Source organism: Hesperophylax consimilis, chromosome 25 (genome assembly GCF_061612785.1).
Source record: "Hesperophylax consimilis isolate HC1 chromosome 25, BYU_Hcon_1.0, whole genome shotgun sequence".
Lineage (NCBI taxonomy): Eukaryota > Metazoa > Arthropoda > Insecta > Trichoptera > Limnephilidae > Hesperophylax > Hesperophylax consimilis.
This window is the reverse complement of record NC_142860.1, coordinates 17,268,046-17,286,740: the sequence shown is the minus strand read 5'-3', so window position 1 is coordinate 17,286,740 and position 18,695 is coordinate 17,268,046. Positions and strand designations below refer to the sequence as shown.

The 18,695-nt window shown below is 32.6% G+C and overlaps 1 long non-coding RNA gene across 1 annotated transcript in view; it reads left to right on the top strand.

Annotated features, from left to right (window-relative positions):
• Nucleotides 1-1,831: 1,831 nt before the first annotated feature.
• The window catches only part of LOC149411599 (uncharacterized), an 81,210-nt gene continuing 64,346 nt past the window's right edge, over nucleotides 1,832-18,695 (top strand). Inside the window, exon 1 of the long non-coding RNA XR_016304817.1 lies at nucleotides 1,832-1,943. This is a non-coding gene — a long non-coding RNA (uncharacterized LOC149411599). The remainder of the gene's footprint in view (nucleotides 1,944-18,695) is intronic.

Below are 18,695 nucleotides of genomic sequence, written 5' to 3'. Positions count from 1 at the left end.
GAGCAAATAATTTTGTCAACACAATTTTTGTGTCTGAAAAAACTTTAAAAAATAATTCAATAAATGGGCAAACATCCTGATAATAGACATAATAAGACAATCTGCAATCTCTCATGATATTGGAGGAAGCGTAACATGAAACCAAAATAATTATTGAAAATGCTTACTAGGTAATAAGCACTATAAAACCATTTCTATTGTGAAAGATTAATAGCAATGTTAAACGGAAGACACAAAAAAATTCCAATACAATCACCAATTGTTTCACATACGATTCATTCATAGATATAAAGAAAAACAGAACTTACTATGAAACTACGGACACCTTTCTTCAAACAAATTGCATTGTAGGTTGGTAGGTAGGTATTGGGTCTATTCGCAGTGGACGTAATAGATTGAGGGACACTGCGCCGAAACAATAATAAATAAATTCTTTATTGTTTTCTGGTGAATACAAATCTGGAAGAACGTGTGATTAAGATACGAGTCTGGGCCATAACATATATATATGCGATATTTATATTATATTTGAATTTTATTTAAAGCTTATTTTTACAATTACGTTAATCTAAATGTCTTCACATTAAAGACCACAATAACAAACTTCCATGTGATATAGCCAACATTTAGATGTGTTTATATAATCTAAATTAAGTATGCATTTAAATCAGGAGCAAATTAATACTTAGGGCCAGTTCTTTCACAGAAATTTAACAATTCATCAAATTTTAAAGATTTATAGTGATTTGTTTTTAGGGTATTATGCCGTGTTGTGCTACCTCCTTCTTTAGCCAACATTTTGGAGAGCGTTGCAGTGTCCAAAACGTTGGCTAAAGAATGAGGTAGCGCAACACGACATAATACCTCGAAAAAAAATCACTATAATACTTTTAGCCGCGAAAATCTCAAATCATACCAAATTTTAATGATGTTTTTCCAGTTCATTGAAAGTTTTATTCAAGTTCTGTTAAAATTTTAGTTCTATTAAATGACTGGTTCATTATGATAAAATAACATTACTTGTATATAACCTTTACAGAACTTGATAATTGACTAAGAAATTATGTCTTCATCCTATTGACAAAGAGCACTCGCCTCTCAATCTCCCACCTATCCCTACCTCTTCCACTGTAGCTCAGACTGTCCACTTACCGTGATATCAACACATGTTAATTTATATTTTAGATGTTTAGTATTATACTGCCCTGATGAAGCTACGGATGTAGCGAAACCCGGTCGGCATTAAGTATTTACCTATAAGTTATGTTTACAAAGTTATTGTTTAATTTTAAATTCAAAAATAAGAAATTATGATGAAGTATTCAAATTCTGTGAATCAACTGGCCCTGAGTAAATGTAAATGTCATATTAATCGTGAAAAATGTTAATATTTCATAAAATTTTTCAAGAAGGTAACTATCCGTCTCACACAGAGAATTTTTAGTGAAGTGATTAAAATAATAACCGCTTGGCTTGCCAGAAACGAAATATCAAGCCAAAACAATAATCCGATCGGCGCACAGTTCCAAAACTCTCACCTTTGTTCTTAATACGAACCCCCACTTCTCAAAAGCAGTGCAAGACATCTGATTGTCTATTCCTCGCGAGGAAGTTAGTCTCAACCGGTCACCCGTGCAGACAGCAGACAGCAGACCGCAGTTAGTACGTAACTTGTTCATTTAACGGACATAGCATCAGCTGTTCTGGCACTTAACCGATATTGCCGCCATATATTATAATACCATATAGCTGGTTTGACTCGTATCTACAGCGTGAGTGCAGTCATTTAAACGGAACGTCCTCGGTGGGTGAGCGCAGTTCGATTGAGTTTGTCGATCGCACATCAGTGTGGTTAATTTTTTTTATGATATGATTTTATGACAGTTCTGTGAATGTTATTGTACAGTGCATTTTTATTGGAGTACCAATCATTTCTTTAATAGGTAAGTCAAAAAAGCAGTATTAATAAAATGAATTGTTCAGTATCCATTTTAAGCTAGTATATTAATAAACAGCTATATAATTTTCAGCCATATAATATTCCGAGATTTATTTTTATAAATTATCACGCTAAAAATTTTGATTTTTTTAAGCTATGGCGAAGCACTATAAAATAATGTGTTTTTGGTTAGAAAATTTGTAAGCTTGAAATACTACGAGTAGGATACATCTTGGACTTTAAAATAATCAATAACTTTTTTGATTCCATGATGATCGAAGTATTTTTGGTTCCATGATAACTCAACATAGTGAAAATTCAATGCACTTTTAAAAAGTGATATAAAGTCATTAGAAATGATGAAAAAAAAATGAAATTTAAACCTAACCTAACCTAACCTACTTAACCCAGTTAAAAAAGTTTTTGCTTCATCACTTTAAATGACTTTATATTACTTTTTTAAGATTATTATCGTATTTTTACAAGCCCAGAAACAAATAAAGTATCTAAATCTCCTACTTACGAACCCCTTTTTGGTTATGGTTATATTGAATAAAATGGCAAATTAAGTTTTTTAGAGAACGAACGCAAACATTTGAATATTTGTGCCTAAACTTAGCAAAAATAAAATAAAACCTATTTAACGCTGATGTTAAGCTGGAGTTTAAACCTTATCGCCATCTACATAAGGTGTGTTATTGTTAGCGGCCCGATTCCAAATGTTACACAACGTGGTGCATCGCCTTAAAGGGCAATATATAATTATTCTTATATTTAAATAAGTGTCCATTTGAAGTTGATAGTAAGAAATTTGAAAAATTATAGGTACCTAACATTCAAAAGTATTCGTTAAAAAAAGCCACTAAAGACATACATCAACATTTGCTAATAACACTCGTGACGTCGTACACGCAAACTCAACTCAAAGTGAAAAAATATGTATGTAGGTCATTACTCTATGGAGGTCAACCGATTGGTATTACGTTGTTTAATGACACTTCACACAACATCCTAGTGCATCATATAATACCTGCAACATCTTACAATATTTTAACAACACCCCAAAGCATCGAAAAATAAGTCATATCAACCGACAATATCTAATGCCATTTAACAACATCTAAATATCCCACCACATCACTAAATAATCCACAGCATCACCCGTAAAATACCCCGGCATCCCACAACATTCCGAAAAGCTCACAACATTCAAACAATATCCTACAATATCCCGAACAGTATCACAGCATTCAAAAATATCCGATAACATTGAAATCCATAACACAATAGAACATTCAATAACGCTCTCCAAAATGTAGCCAAACTACGTTCTTGTTCCTGGCATGAAATAAATTTTCTTTCTTCTCAAAAAAGCAGTTTAGCGTTAAAATAATCTCCGTAAACAATGAATTTTATTTGTATGGTACGTTTACATTTGCGAACCGAAACTCGAGCCGAGCCACCAATTACGGGTGAAATTGGTAAAGACACGAAATTGTTGCTGTTGCTTCGTTTTTTTCCCATGAGTTGACGTTCAGATCTGCAGTTCGGCTTGCTTGTGTATACTTAGCATTAAATGTCACTCAACATTAAAAATATTCCAATCTTTTTTTTTTTTTTTTTTTTTTTTATGTGACACGTCACAAGAGTGTCCCTGCCTGTGCAGTGTACAGATAGGGGAACTATGTCACCACCCGGTTGGGCGGCTTTGTGAGGCGGAATAAGGTAGGGGCTGTAGGAAGGGATTTGTTAATGCGGGCCTTGAAGAGGCTCGGATTATAGGAGGGAGGAAAAACAAATGCCGGTAGCTCGTTCCACATACGAGCCGACTTACACAAAAACGAGTCATAAAAACGGCCCGTTCTCATGAAGCCAACGTCAACCGTGAACGGGTGTTCAGTTCGTGTCCGTCGAGTTTCGCGCACGTGCACCGGTGCATCAGGAATCAATGCTGCTAGCTCTTTGGAGCAGGCTCCATTGAAATACCTGTAGAACAGACACAGCATGCCTACATTGCGTCTATGCATTAGAGAAGGCAATCGGTCTGTTAACAACGGATTGTCAATCAGACGGATCGCTCTCCTTTGCACAGATTCAAGCAGGTTTATCAAGTATTTTGGGGCACCAGCCCAAAGGTGGCTCCCAAATTCAATAGTTGGGCGGACTTGAGACTTGTACAGGGTCAGCAGCTGGTCACTGTTAAAGAATCTCCTAGCCCTGTACAAGACGCCCAACTTTTTGGAGGCCTGATTTACTCGGGCTTCTATGGATCCCCGATACTTTAGCTGGTCTGATAAAGTAACTCCAAGCATTTCAATGGAGTCTTTAAAATCTTGGACGAATTCGCGTTATTTTTAATATGATCTGAGCTCTTGCGCTACTTAGGATTATTTTTGTATCACGACCATTCAACTTGTTTTTTACGAGCTGGTATTTAGGTAATCGTAGCTACACAATCAATGCACACCTGTTCTCCATCTCCATCTACATCTACACACTACTCTGTTGCATCGCATGCTTTCATTATTTTGAAGCAAAGAATATAAATTTATGTTTTCTTTCATAATTTCAATAGAATTAAAACTAACTGTCTTCTCTGTGGTTGTTTTACACGGCGCACCAAATTATTCAGCTGTTTTATGATATTTATTTATTTATTTATTTATTTATTATTTTATTTACGCCCTAATGGGCTTTTACATGAAAATATACATTTACATTGATTACAATAATTGAACATAAGAAGATATATTAAAAATATATTAAGATATATTCTAAAATATGTTATTTTCAGCTGTAGATAAATATATTTATACTGCTTAGAAATCCATAATTTTGTGTCAACATTATCAATATTATCATTCCTAGTTCGTATATTGATCATAGAACTGGATTTGCCAACCGGTTTCGCCCATGCGTAAGATTTTGACTGTGGTGAAAATTAATACCATTATTTTGTAATAGCCGTTGAACATTGAAATATATTTTAGCTTCCTGTCATTTTTTTACAATGGTAAATTGATACTTCATACCTTATGATGAAAGTGAATTTTGGAGCTTAATATAGTTGCTTTGAGTTATGAATTCCAGTTTAAAAAAAACTACGCGAATTTTACGTTACCCTCCAGTTATATCAATTGTTTTTTTATTCTTAAAGAGGTTCCCCTTTTATCTGTGATAGGATGCCACAAGATCTAATTCTGTTATTCATTAATGGTTTAAGAAAGAAGGGACATGGGATATAGATACAGATGGAATAAGGTACCCTATATTTAAATGAAGTCGTTAAGCACTCAAGTGATTTTCGGCATATTTTGCCGAGTTTACAAAACGTTTTGTTATATCGCACGCCATAATATGCCATTTTTTACTTGTTGGTTTATTGTAGTAAATTTTTTACTTGTCTGAAAACTCTGGAACGTGTTGTATTGTGATGAGTAGCTAAAACGCGATTAGGTTTATTGATATTATGTGCAAAAACTGTTTTGGACAAATTAGCAAAAGCTCAAAAATCACTACTAAGGGTAATCCTCAAAAAACCATTTAGATATCATAGCGATGCACTATTTCAAGAATTCTGAGTTCTGGATGTTAGACAACTATACATGAGAAAATTAATTTTAAACACCCATCAACAACGCCACCTCTACCCATCTATTAACCACTCTCACGACACCCGCCACTCACGGAGAAATCCAATTGTACCACTCACAACTAAAACATCTCTCGCTCAAAGACACTTCTCATTCTTAGGTCCAAAACTATACAACTTCATGCCTGATGCTTGGAAAAAAGAAAAAACACACCTATTCTTCATAAATTGACCACTAATTGGTTTCATCAACTAGGTAGAAAGAAGAGTGAACTTTTACGACACATAAAATGAAATCAAACACAAACCAAAAACAACAACAAAAACTCCAACAAAAAATAAACCATGTAAAAGATACCTTTATGTTCTAATCTTTATTATTATGTGTATATATGTACCTACCTAGTACTTTTAAATTAGAATGCTACCCAAGCAGCAGTTAATCTTATGTATAATTGGATATTTTATTTTATTCTATTTCTTCTCTTTGTTATTCATATTTATACGAAATATGTTAGTAGGCTTAGGCACCAGTTAAAAGCACATATACTTATTATTTCATTATTATTTTAATACTATACTTATCAAACAACTTATCAAAATGTTAATACTCATCCTAATTTGACTGTCCTGAAACGGGAATCCTCCTAGTTGGGCAGTCAAAACATTTCTTAAATAATGTATATAAATGTATAATCTTTTACTAAATAAAAAAAATAAATAAATAAATAATTTATTCTCCACTCTGGGCCTCAATTCTCGACGAAATCATTCCACTCGAACAACTAGTGGTTCGACCGACTCATTGTTCAAGTGGAATGACTTTTGACGTTTGGCATATTATGTAAATATGTACCTTCTACGAGACTCAAGAATTTTTTACACGTAAGAGTGACATGAAGGGATATGATACAAAGACAATCATATAGATACGAAGGCATATAGTTATTACAGCAATAGCATCATAATAATATGAGCAAGAAATTAAGCAAACAATATAATTATGCCAACAAAACGCTGAGCTCTTTTGGGGTGAAATTTACACAGATTTTTTGTGTGGAATTTCTAAGATGAAGTTACTGTTTTCCGCTGGCTTTTTCATTTACAAGATGAGTTTGGTGGAGGTTTTATAAACCTTTTTTGCTGTTAAAACTTAAGTCGAAAAATCTCGTTACGTTTACTATATTTAAAAAATTGAGAGATTTTGAAAAAAAAGTGTTTAAAATGAATAGTAAGACTTTGGATATTCGATATATCGTGATAGCCATTTGACTGTCCAGTGGTTTTTAAATTAAAAAGTAAAAATTGTGAATTAATCTTGAGTTACTCTTTTCGTAACAATTACTCATAACAAGAATCACATCCAAAAATGGGTCCATAGCCAGTAAAATAAGGCTCTAAAAACAAGTTGTGAGCTACGTGCGTAGGCTTGTTAACACTATCTGTAGGTATAACGAGAAAGTGCGCATTCCGGTCGATTATAATATAAGACACAAATAATACGATGCAGTGGCGTATCATTTACGTAGCTAATTGGTTTCATTAACACGACCTATTTTAGAAAACAGACTAAAAATAAATGACTTAACCTTTTTACTAAAATTGTTAAATTCTAAATTCAAAATTTGTTTATTGTTATTAAGTTTAATTTGTAGAACTTCATTTTATTATTTTTATTTTTTATATATTCAATAATATTTTTATTGGGCTTAAAAAAACAATTTATTTTTAAACAAGTTCTGTTGTGTAATTATTATTACGCGTGACAGCTGTTTCGCCCTCTGAAATTAACAAAAACTCTAATAATCCGAAAGCTATTCTAATTAATGAACAAACAAATATAATTCGTTCACCCCTACTAGATATCTTCAAACCTAGTGCAAATATGAGTGCACTATGAAGTACCTACTCAATTTTGCTATTAAAATAACCCTATGAGTCATCGTTTGGGAATAACAAACATAAAGACATTCAGTCAAATTTAAACATTACAACATTTCGGGAAACTTTACTGGGGTAATTACCATTAATAATTTCTAATATTTTACTCAGAAATCAATTAAGAAATCAGTAATTGAAATTAAAATACCTACCCAGAAATAATATAAATGTATCGTCTGTAAGTGGGCTACCCACAGTTTGATAATGCCTTCAGAGGGCGAAACAGCTGTCACGCGTAATAATAATTACACAGCAGAACTTGTTTAAAATAAACTGTTTTTATAAACCCAATTCCAAATTTGATTTGCAATCCCCAATACAACGTTTCCACAGCCTAGATAACAAATATTTTAACTATATGTTCAGGAGCATTTTTGAAGTTTCCGGAACCTTCTAGACTCACCGACATACTCGGCGGGCCCATAAAATAATTTAAAGCTTCCCATAACAAAGCAGATTTTCGTCACCCACGCCCAGCCACCCTATCCAAACTCTATTACTTTCGATGTGACACCAAGGGCTATATACCATCATAACCACTGTTGGGTGGCAGAGGCTGGTTGTGTTAAAAATTAGGCGGGTAGGGAAATGCTGGTTTCTTTTTATAGTATATATTAGTATTAGATAAGATTTGATAATAATTTGAAATTTGTTATTTCTACCAGGTTCATAAATAATTTTTAACATTTTTTTTACATTTTAATAAATATTAACATCGCTTTGGTTGATATTGGCCGGTTATCTATTTTTACCCGTCAAGCCACAAAATGGAAACTTTACAGGTCGCAAGAAAAACGAATATTTACAAATTAATATACCATACCATTGTAATACAAATATATTTAAGAATAAATAAAAAATAAAAATTTCGCAAAACGAATTAAGAATCTTAATTAAGTTTGCATTAAATTGTTAATTTGTTTTTCAAAATTTTGCAATTCTATTTATAATAATGAATTAGTTTTGTCGAAACCACCTCATTTTTTACGTCTCATAAATTTAATTTTTTATATTAAAAATTCCTCTAGTAACAGAAGCTCACATTTTAATTAATTAATTCTGTTGATGTAATGTCAGTGATATAGGCTATTTATAATTAAGATTAATAAAAAGTAACTTAAAATCAAAATATTTTACGTAAAACGGTTTAAAAAATTTAAAATTGGTTTTTCAACTGTAAAATTAACGGTAAGCAACAGATTTTATTTTTTTAGACGGTAAATTAGTCATTTTCCGAGGGATTCCTCTTGAAAAGTTTGAGATTTTTCTAATACGTTCATCAGAAATAATTAAAATAAACTCTACCGAATTAGTCAAGGTCTAGGTTTTAGTTCTAGGTCTGCCATGACAAATTTGACCGTAGGTCCGTCCATAACGACCGGGAGCCAAATATTGTTTTTACACGGCTTCATCACATATGTCGTTAAGATTTCTGTTTATTTTAGAGATTTGCTAGGGCGAATTCAACCGCAGATCTGTACAATACACCAAAGCCGCGTACTATATTTTTGTACCTACTTTCGGCTTCTTTGTTAAGATTCAGATTTTATTTTAGGGTATTGTCTCGTCTTAATCAGAATGTAATCTTATTTCACCGTGTTGTACATTGACAAATCTATGTGAAACCACCGAAAAGTAACATTCCCCAAAAATGTGGCTTAAAAAAAAGAAAAAGGAAAGGTTTTACCAAAACTCAGTCTTATTATTTATACATTCTTTTTAATGTATTTTAATAATTACTGTGCATTTATATTATTAATTTCATAGCAATTTTTCAATTGTAATATTTTAAATCAAATTCAAAAATAAAGACTTAATACATGTGCGATGAAAACCAATAATATAGTTTAAAAACTTGTGCGATTGTCTTTTCGTGACTCGGTTTTATTTATTTCAAGAAACCTTTTCGTTTACACTCACCATTTATGATGTAACGTTAAAAAACTGGTAAAAGATATGTTAGATTCAAGAAAGAAATTTACTAAACACGCATTCAAAAAGAGGTCACTCTTTTCATGTGTGAATTTAAATATATATATTTTCAACTTACTCGACAGTACAGAAGGTTATGGAAAAGCCGAGGAGCGATAGTTTCTGGAAAACTAATAAGACAGTTTTGTTTTAAATTAATTCACAAGACACCCTAAAGAGATATTTAAAACAGTATTTTAAGCAAAGTATCTTATTTATATCCCCCACCTAAAGGTTCAAAGTTTAAATTCGATGCATTTATAGATTAATAAGAATCCCAATAAAGGTAAAACTACGTGTAACTGAAGGTGTCTTTTTCACTACAAGTTACCTAATTTATTTCACAATTTCTTGTTTATATTATCTTTTCAATCAACTAGGTGTTGTTGGTACCTTGCTGTTAAATGAAAATTCTTTGATTAAAAACATAATTACATGCGATTAAGCCGTGTTCATCCGACACACCATAACGACCTGAGCGGGTTTCCCCACGACTTCAGGACCTTACTTTACCTTTTTGAAATTTAATCTGTACTATATCTCTGTATACTGTCCCTACCATTATCATTAAAGGTGGGTCATTATTGATAAATTAGTAACTCGGGTGGTCCATTATTTTATTTCTTTCTGGGTGGTATTTTCCTTGCTGCGCCACTGATTACAAAATTATTCGATCTGAATTCAAGCGAACAGAAATATGTTGACCGGTCATTCATCATCAAAACCAACCTGACTGTTGTTGTTTAGGAATCTGAACAGATTATGACAGGTTGTTTTGATGAGTTGAGTGCACTTCTTCTGCCTCTCACTTTAGCGGCCAAGTCTACAAACCTACTAGTTAGCTTTGAAGTTAACACAATTCTATCTTCTTTTTGAGTCTTATAACGTAATTAGCATCACGTTTTTCATATAGAAAGTGAACTTACAGCTTGGAAAAAACTCTTTTTTGATACATGGAGACATTTTTGGCAGAGAAAACAAATAAACAAACATCTCGTGGTAGGGCTTTAAGTAAAAAACCGTGTTTGAAGAATTGCTGAAAAAATAATTTCTATTGTACCTTTCCATTTCTCCACGTTAATTATAATGACGCCACTCTCCCGACCATGCTATGAGATGAAAGTACAGAAAAAAAAGACTGAGTTTACGCACAAAGGTAAAAATACACGTTTTTTGCACGCCGTGTGAAGGATTTTCTGCCGTAGCACATATAACGGAATGAAGAAAGGTCGCAATTTGGTGCTTTCATTAAGTAAAAGTTGGGTGACGGTGGAAACATAACATATTTAGAACATTTTCATTAAATAGAATGTAGGAATGAACGAAAGACGCAGTTGTTAAATGTTAGAGCTGACATCTCTTTTTATAAATAGTATATTCGTTCACTGCAGGCAACGAATTAGCGTTTAGGATGTTAAAATATTATGTAAGTTAAGTAGTTCCTTTCAAATTGATTTTCAAGGATTCCAGGAAGCTGTTTATTGTATTATTGTTTCTTCGTAGTATTGTCGCGTTGCTTGTAAATAATTGATTACAAAGCATTCCACTTGACCATCTTAATGTGTTCAGTTAGACATTAAACCACATAATGACTAGCTTTTTGTATCATCCGTCACGACTCTTTAGTCGGCTTTTTTACTCTGAGGTACTTAAATATATTTATTTAAATTAATTTAAGTAAACAGTATAACTATATAAGTTTAAACAATACCAGTAAAATAATTTATACTAAAGAAACTTGCAAAGAGACTCCTGCAAAAAAATAAAAAAGAACAAACCTATGGAACAATAATACAGGGTGAGGCACACATAATTATTACTCTTTGATTTTGAAAAATGTTCTGAAAAATTCCAAGATAATTGAAATGAACGTTTGATGTGTAAGAGTGAGACAAAAACTCAATAGTGTGAATTTCATGTAAGCCAACTAGGATGTATAACACGGTTGATCGAAAAAGATTTAAGGATAATGTCGATAACTTGTCATCCTTCCCGAGCACGACTACAGATCAGAATACTTAGTTGGTACGAACTGTTGTTTATTCGTTGGCGATCTGCAGTCATGCTAGTGAACGATGATAAGTACCGACATTATTGTTAAAACCTTTATCGATCGACCGCGTTAGATATTCGAGACCAATCCATGGTTGGTTTAGAAAAAATCCGATTATAGATTAGTACATACATAGATACCAAAGTCGTACGAGTGAAAGAGTGTTGTACTCTACGAAAATTAAATAAGCTACTAAGGTAGGTACGTTATATTTCAAACCAATATTGGACGAGTTAGGTAAGCACCTACACGATATAAATATTTGTTCAGAAAAATAAATAGGTATATTTTCAATATATTAAATTGATAAGCTTCGAACCAAGTTTTGCTTGTTTACAAAAGTTTAGCTCTTGTAGATTGTCTTACCTTATTAAAAAAGTTTTATATTTTATATGGTTTTATTCTACTATAATTGTCTAGAAATCCCACTACAGAAACATTAATTAAACTTTCATAATAGTCTACCTATATTACAGGCTCATTCAACTTGTGGGTGTTATCGCGGTAGATATATCTAATAAGAACGCCACCAACGTTACTTACAGGTTTATTTAAAATCGATTAACACACAAAAATTTATATTTATATTTAAGGCGATGCCATAAGTAGTAATGCAAAATCATGTGTTTTTGTTTTGAAAATTTGGTCGCCTAGAAATGTTTCAGATGCTTTAATTAAATACTGCGAGTAGAATACATCTTGACCTTTGAAATAATCGAGTATTTTTTAGTCTTTTTATAAGCCAAGAAAAAAATAATGTATAGGCCTATGAAAACCGCTTTAAAGTTCAAAATCTCCTACTTGCGAACCCATTTTCGGTTGTAATTTTATTGTATAATGTGGCAAATTAAGTTATTTATAAAATGATCGGAAAAAAATTAAACATTTATGCTGAACATCCACAAAATGAAATAAAAGGCACTTTTTGGCCATGTTTTTTTCTTGCATAAATCAAAACAGGCGGATGGTGTTAAGCGTGAATTTAAACTTTATCGCCATCTACGTAAGGGGTGTTATTGATAGCGGCATTGGCAGTCAGGAACTCAATGGTTCTATTCGGGCTCGCTCGGCCTGTCGCGGTGCTGGAGACCAGTTTTTACGTCCGCTATTGGTGGACGAGACACGAATAGTTGACCATTACAAACTAAATAATAAAAAATAGGTATAATTATTAGTGATAGTGCCCTTCATTTAATTTTTTGAATGCAAAGGGGGTTTCACAAATTATTTCATGTATTTATGAATGTGTGAAGTAATCGAGATGGCATCTTATTTTTACATGCAAATTTTTCTTACTTTATGGTTCACTTTAGAGCAATTACTAATGCAAAATATGAAATGATTTCCATTATCAAAATAAAATACTATTTTCGCAGTTAATTTGCTGGACCCTGTACTTAATCATAAATTGGTAAAAAATGGATGAAAAGTGGTCTTTATCTTGTTCACGGTCTGTAAACGTATTTTCGGATGGTACAGGTAGGTTTTTTAAAATTTTATTCGACACCAGACAGTTTAAATGGAGGTCAAGGTCTCCAAAAAAGCACACGCGATATTGTTAGTGAGATTTAACGGTGACAATGAGATCATATAAGATAATTTATTGTCATTTTCTCTTCAGAATTTACAGTTATTTCCTTTCAAGAATTTAAATCCGGGTTGAGTGCCTTTAAAAAATATTTTTTCGTATTACTTAAATCTAATCATAGTGAAGTATTAAATAATACGTTTTTTAAGTTATACGTAATTTAAAGAAAAACATTAACTTGAAGTCTTTTTTGATTGTCAATACTACACAAAAGTCCCAGATGCCCGAAATTGGTGGGAATACGACATCCCTCATTTAGTGTTTAATTTTTTTGTTAGGATATAGGAATTTGGGAAGGTAAGGAAAGCAAAAAAAAGGAAGAATGGGAAACACCTTCTAAGTCGAGTACTGTCTTCGACTCTGAGTACCTACTGGCATTTCACCAGGACAATTTTGATAGTATTACTACTTGTGATGTCTAAATCCTGTTTAAACCACCTTTCGTTTCCAAATGATTGTCTTTCGCCGAGGCATTAAAGCATTAACATGTCTTCCTAGTTGAAATGGAACAAAATTCACATCTATTTTATAAATTATTATAAGCAATAATCAATCGCCTGCAATATCAATACAAATTGAAAATATCTCCCGAGTAAAAATAAATGCCGCCGACGGGAATTGAACCCGCACCTTCTGATGTCCGGTCAGACGTTCTGGACCACTGAGACACGTCGGCTTATTTCCAACACGCCAAATAATTCAATATGTACTCGTACTTCAATAAACAATTACTGCATATAATATTTTTTCACCTGTAAACAACCAACTGTATTTGTGTAGGAAAGGCTTTGTTAGTGGTAAATTTCCCATCAGATGGCGTGGAGACATATTATATCTTCGTTTGTTGGTGAAATATGTTGACTTGTCAAATATTATTATTTTTTTAAATGATAAACTGATGTTTATAAGACAAGGTTTTTATGCATAGCACAAAGGGTAATAAATTATTAAAAAAATATTTTTTTATCCTTTGGACTATGCATAAAAACCTTGTCAACATAAACATTATAATGATAAAAATTAGTTAATCATTAAAAAAATAATCTATTTTATATCCCATCTACATGTTAAAAAAGGTAATTTAAAGAAGGTAGACACCTTAAAAAACATTTAAATGGTTTTAATGTGGTAGTTTCAAAACCTTTCGAAATATTAAGCGTTCAATAAATCCGATTTTTATAAATCATCTAGTTTGTTATACTAATTGAGTTTTGGCCTATATCCGATACCTCCGAATGTTTTTCGCCTGCACGTAGCACAATTTTAAGATATTAGAAGAAATCGTCTGCATTCTTTGGGTTTGATCAAATCGCAATATTACAATGCTTTCCTAAAAAGATCTCAAATAAAAAAGATCATTCATAGTAATTTTTATTCCGTTATCCTTTTTATATGACACCAACAAAATGTACATTGACCGGCTAGAAAATGGTGTCAAAAGACGCTAAGAATATTTTCATTTGTTTAGGAAATTACGTTCGCCCCGAATAATTCATTTTGAATTGATAAAGAGACAAAACTCATACTAGATAACCCCTTAACAATATATACATTTATATATATATATAAACTGTGGTTTGGTAAAACTCTTCAAGCTACACAATTTAAAAATTACAGGAGACGGTAAAAACGAAATTAGAAAATTTTTGAAATTTTTTAAATGTGATTATTTGTTTTAAAAATTTTGATGTAAAACGAAATGTTTATTTTTATAATTATGAGTGGTTTTCTCGAAATAACCAAAAAAATATGCATAAATTTAGTTTTTGGTTCAAAAAAATGCCTTAATTAGGAAATATGACTATACCATCTTGTAATTAAAAAAAAAAAAAACTAACTCACTAACCATCACGCCGTTTCCCCGCAGGGGTAGGCAGAGAGAACGGACTGCCAAACAACTCGGTCTTGGCACACACTCCTTGCTTCATTCACATTCATACATCGTCTCATACATACTCTTCTATTGTTCTGACTCTTGACATGGCCCGACTCACGTATCTGATTCACTTGGTCGTGCCATGTCTTCCTCGGGCGTCCCCGACTTCTGCTACCATTCACATTTGCATCGTATATTCTCCTTACACTCCTTTCTTCGCTCATTTGCTCTACATGCCCAAACCATCTAAGCGTCCCTTTCTTGATCTTACTCATTACGCTTACATCAGCCTTGCACTCTCTGCGGATCTCCACATTCCTCACACGATCATACATAAATGGTTTTATCATTTTTGTAATTTTAAGACTATTCTATAAAATATGAGAAGTACTATCCAAAAACATGTTGCTTGGAGGGTTTTATTAAAGCATAGTCAATTTGTAATATATGCATTCTCTTATGAATTTTTGTTGATTATAGCAATGTTGTGATGCTAAAAGTAGTGGGGAGGGGAATAATTTGGGAAAGAGGAAGGTACCTGGGGAGTAAGGTAAGGGGAGTACTTGGCTGTTCAGATCTGTTCACCAAACACGGCAAAAGCCATTTCAAGCAACGTTTCAAATCTCAATGTTGGTCTTCCCACGGCGATACTGAGAGTATAGTGCCGAAAGTAAACCATATAATTATGCAATATACAATTCACCATATAATTATTACAAGAATACAATTTAGTTATTCGGGAGGCGGGCATGGTACCGCCGCCCCGGGGACCATATATTGGATAACCAACACCGCTCACATAGATTAACCCGAGAGGTCTCATACGTTTGGTGACTTAGCAGGGGTGCCAGGGTTCACGGTGTAAGGTTTGTCTTGGTTTTGGCAGCGGACGCATTTGTACACGTGTTGCGTGGTGGATCGGATCGGGAGAGACTGGTTGAGGGAGACCTTTTTCTTCTCCAGCCGGACTCTCTCGACTCATCTCATCCCATACCACAGTGGGAGGGATAGATTCATACATCCGTCACTCCTAGACATATTGACCTCCAGATTCCTACCCACCCCTCATACACTTTCTTTATAACTGCCTGTCCTTCCTGTACCTAAAAATACACTCATCGGACACTCAATCATCCCCAAAGATGACATATGCCCTGGAGGAAATTTTACCTGAGGGCCTTCTGTGTGGAGATGTTTTATTTTATATATTTGAGCTATCACAGATGTTTTTATGGCTGCCATGGGGCACTGGTATTGTTATCGGTATTAGTAAAAATAGTCTTAGAAATAGTTGAAAATGGTGTTTATGCTTTATTTTGAGCTGAAGTGAATAACGACCAATGATTATAAATAGATTTGTAAAAGTTCTAGTTTTTCAATGATATCATAAAGGATCGATTATAGTCTATTGAAGAAATAATAAAATTAAAGTTGTAATCCACAAACAAATATATTATATATAACTTCCACACCTGTAAACAAATAACGAAAGACCCAATAAGTACAGATTATTCAAATCGGATTGGGAAGTTGGAAGAGATTTGGTTTAATATCACTGAAAAAATAACCAGTTGTTATTTTTAGGTTAATCTATCAACACCACAATACAAAAATTATTTGGTAATTTCGATTACTCACAAAATAAATTTCAAAATAATTGCTTTCAATTCTTTGCATATTAAATAATTATGGGAAAAGTTGATTCTCAAAATTTGATTATTTTTTCTGTTACGTTTTTAGTGGTGAGGACCATTCTTGTTAACATTTTGCCAATGTATGTCATTCCTGGTTAGAAGATAATTATGCAAATTTATAGTTTTCCATTGGCAACATCGTTAGCCGTTTGCATACATTTTTATTTGGGCTGGCGGAAACTTTCTTCTCGCCGTAAACATTCACATTAATTTACGCTAAATAATTATAAGTGTTAATATTGGTACGTTGTTTTGCATTCAAAGTTTTCCTCATACTGTATTTGATGAAGAGATAATTTTGTATTATTGAGGATATTCTAATGATTTGTGGGTATAGTGCGATACTGTTCGTGGAACATTACTAAATACTAAAGGAGTTCTGTAAAAAAAAAAATAGTTACCTTTCGGTTGCTATTTTCAGTAAAACTCTGGTAAATGTTAAAAATATACAAACCAATGATTTAAAAAAATATTCTTTTTCAACCTTTCTAAGAATACAATTTAATTCATATTTTTTCTCACTGAAAAAATTGAAAATTGAAAATTCGCTGATGCAGAATAAAACGTTTTGAGTTTAATGCAATTAAAATGTTAAATGAACAATGAAAATCAAGCTAAATGTAAGTACTTGGCAAAAAAAATCCTGGCTTTTATAAATTTCTTCGTGTGCATGGCCTCCTTAAAATATATTATAATCTCATGTAAGTTTTTCTAGCTGGCTGACCCCAATTTCTTTCACTATATTCAAGGTACACATATTATGTTATTATAAAATCATAATTCTCTAATCAATATGTCAGTGAAAGAGTTATGTACTATGCGAATGACTGACTTGCATAAATAATTAACTCTCAGTGGCCTTATTACTACAACAAATAATCTTTCACTGGCACCAATCTAAATAAAAGAAATTTACCAAGTGGAAGCATCTGCCCATAAAAAAATATATGGATAATTTTGTTTTTTTACAGAAAGCAAAGCAATTTTTTTAACGGGTTCATCAAGTTTAACGGTTGTCATTATTTGATACTGAGCCCGCAACAAAATTAAGCACGGGAATGAGTCCATTTCAATTTGACATTTTTACACGGCATTAATTTAACCAAACGTATACGCCATTATACCTGGGAGGTTAATGAACATCCTCTTTTAATGTTTTTTTATTAATATTTTACATAGTTTTAACGGGAAAAAATGCGTTTTACCGAAGAAAAACTTGTTAATAATTACGAATATAGCAAAATTTTGAATTTTATTTTGATGTTATGGCATTATGACACAGGTGATACAAGGTGTATTTAATTATAAATGGTTAAATACCTAATACTTATTTCTCTAAAATATCTAAGTCACATCGCCTGGGATAAGAACGATTATTAATCTCATTTAATGAGGAATAATAATGAAAAATAGGAAAGAGTGTTGGGAGATAAAGAGAAATTTCACTATATTATGTTGACGAAATGTAGTACTTTTCGTAGTGGGTATACGAGTATGTTGTGATCGCGTCAGCAATTGGTGAACTTTTGCTGCATTAGTGTTGTTGGTTTCTATATGAACCAATATATGACGTTTCTTCAAAAGCATTTGTTGGTAGTGTGTGCATTTGGCATTTCGATTCCAATTAGGGTAATATTGTAAAGTAGGAGAGATCTTAAAAAGGATTTTTGTGATACATCTTAAGAGCGCCTTTTTATGTACGGTGTACAGACAAACTATATCACCACCCAGCTGGGGAAAGTTACAAGGCGGGTTAAGGAAGGGAAACTGAGTATTTATATCATGTACGATCTTCAGAACATTAAAATCATTGAATTCGTATAATTTGTTTAACCCAGCTCTGTCAATTTAATGTTACTGCTCATTCGAACAAAATTAATGTTTGAAATGCTCTGTTAAATTGATTTTTACACCTTTCACAACAATCTTTACGCGACACGAAACTCTTATCAGGGGTTTCCTCAAAACTCCCCCAAATTATAAAATATAATATATTTTTTTCATACCGAAACCCACGGATTATTGATATTTAGGGTTAATT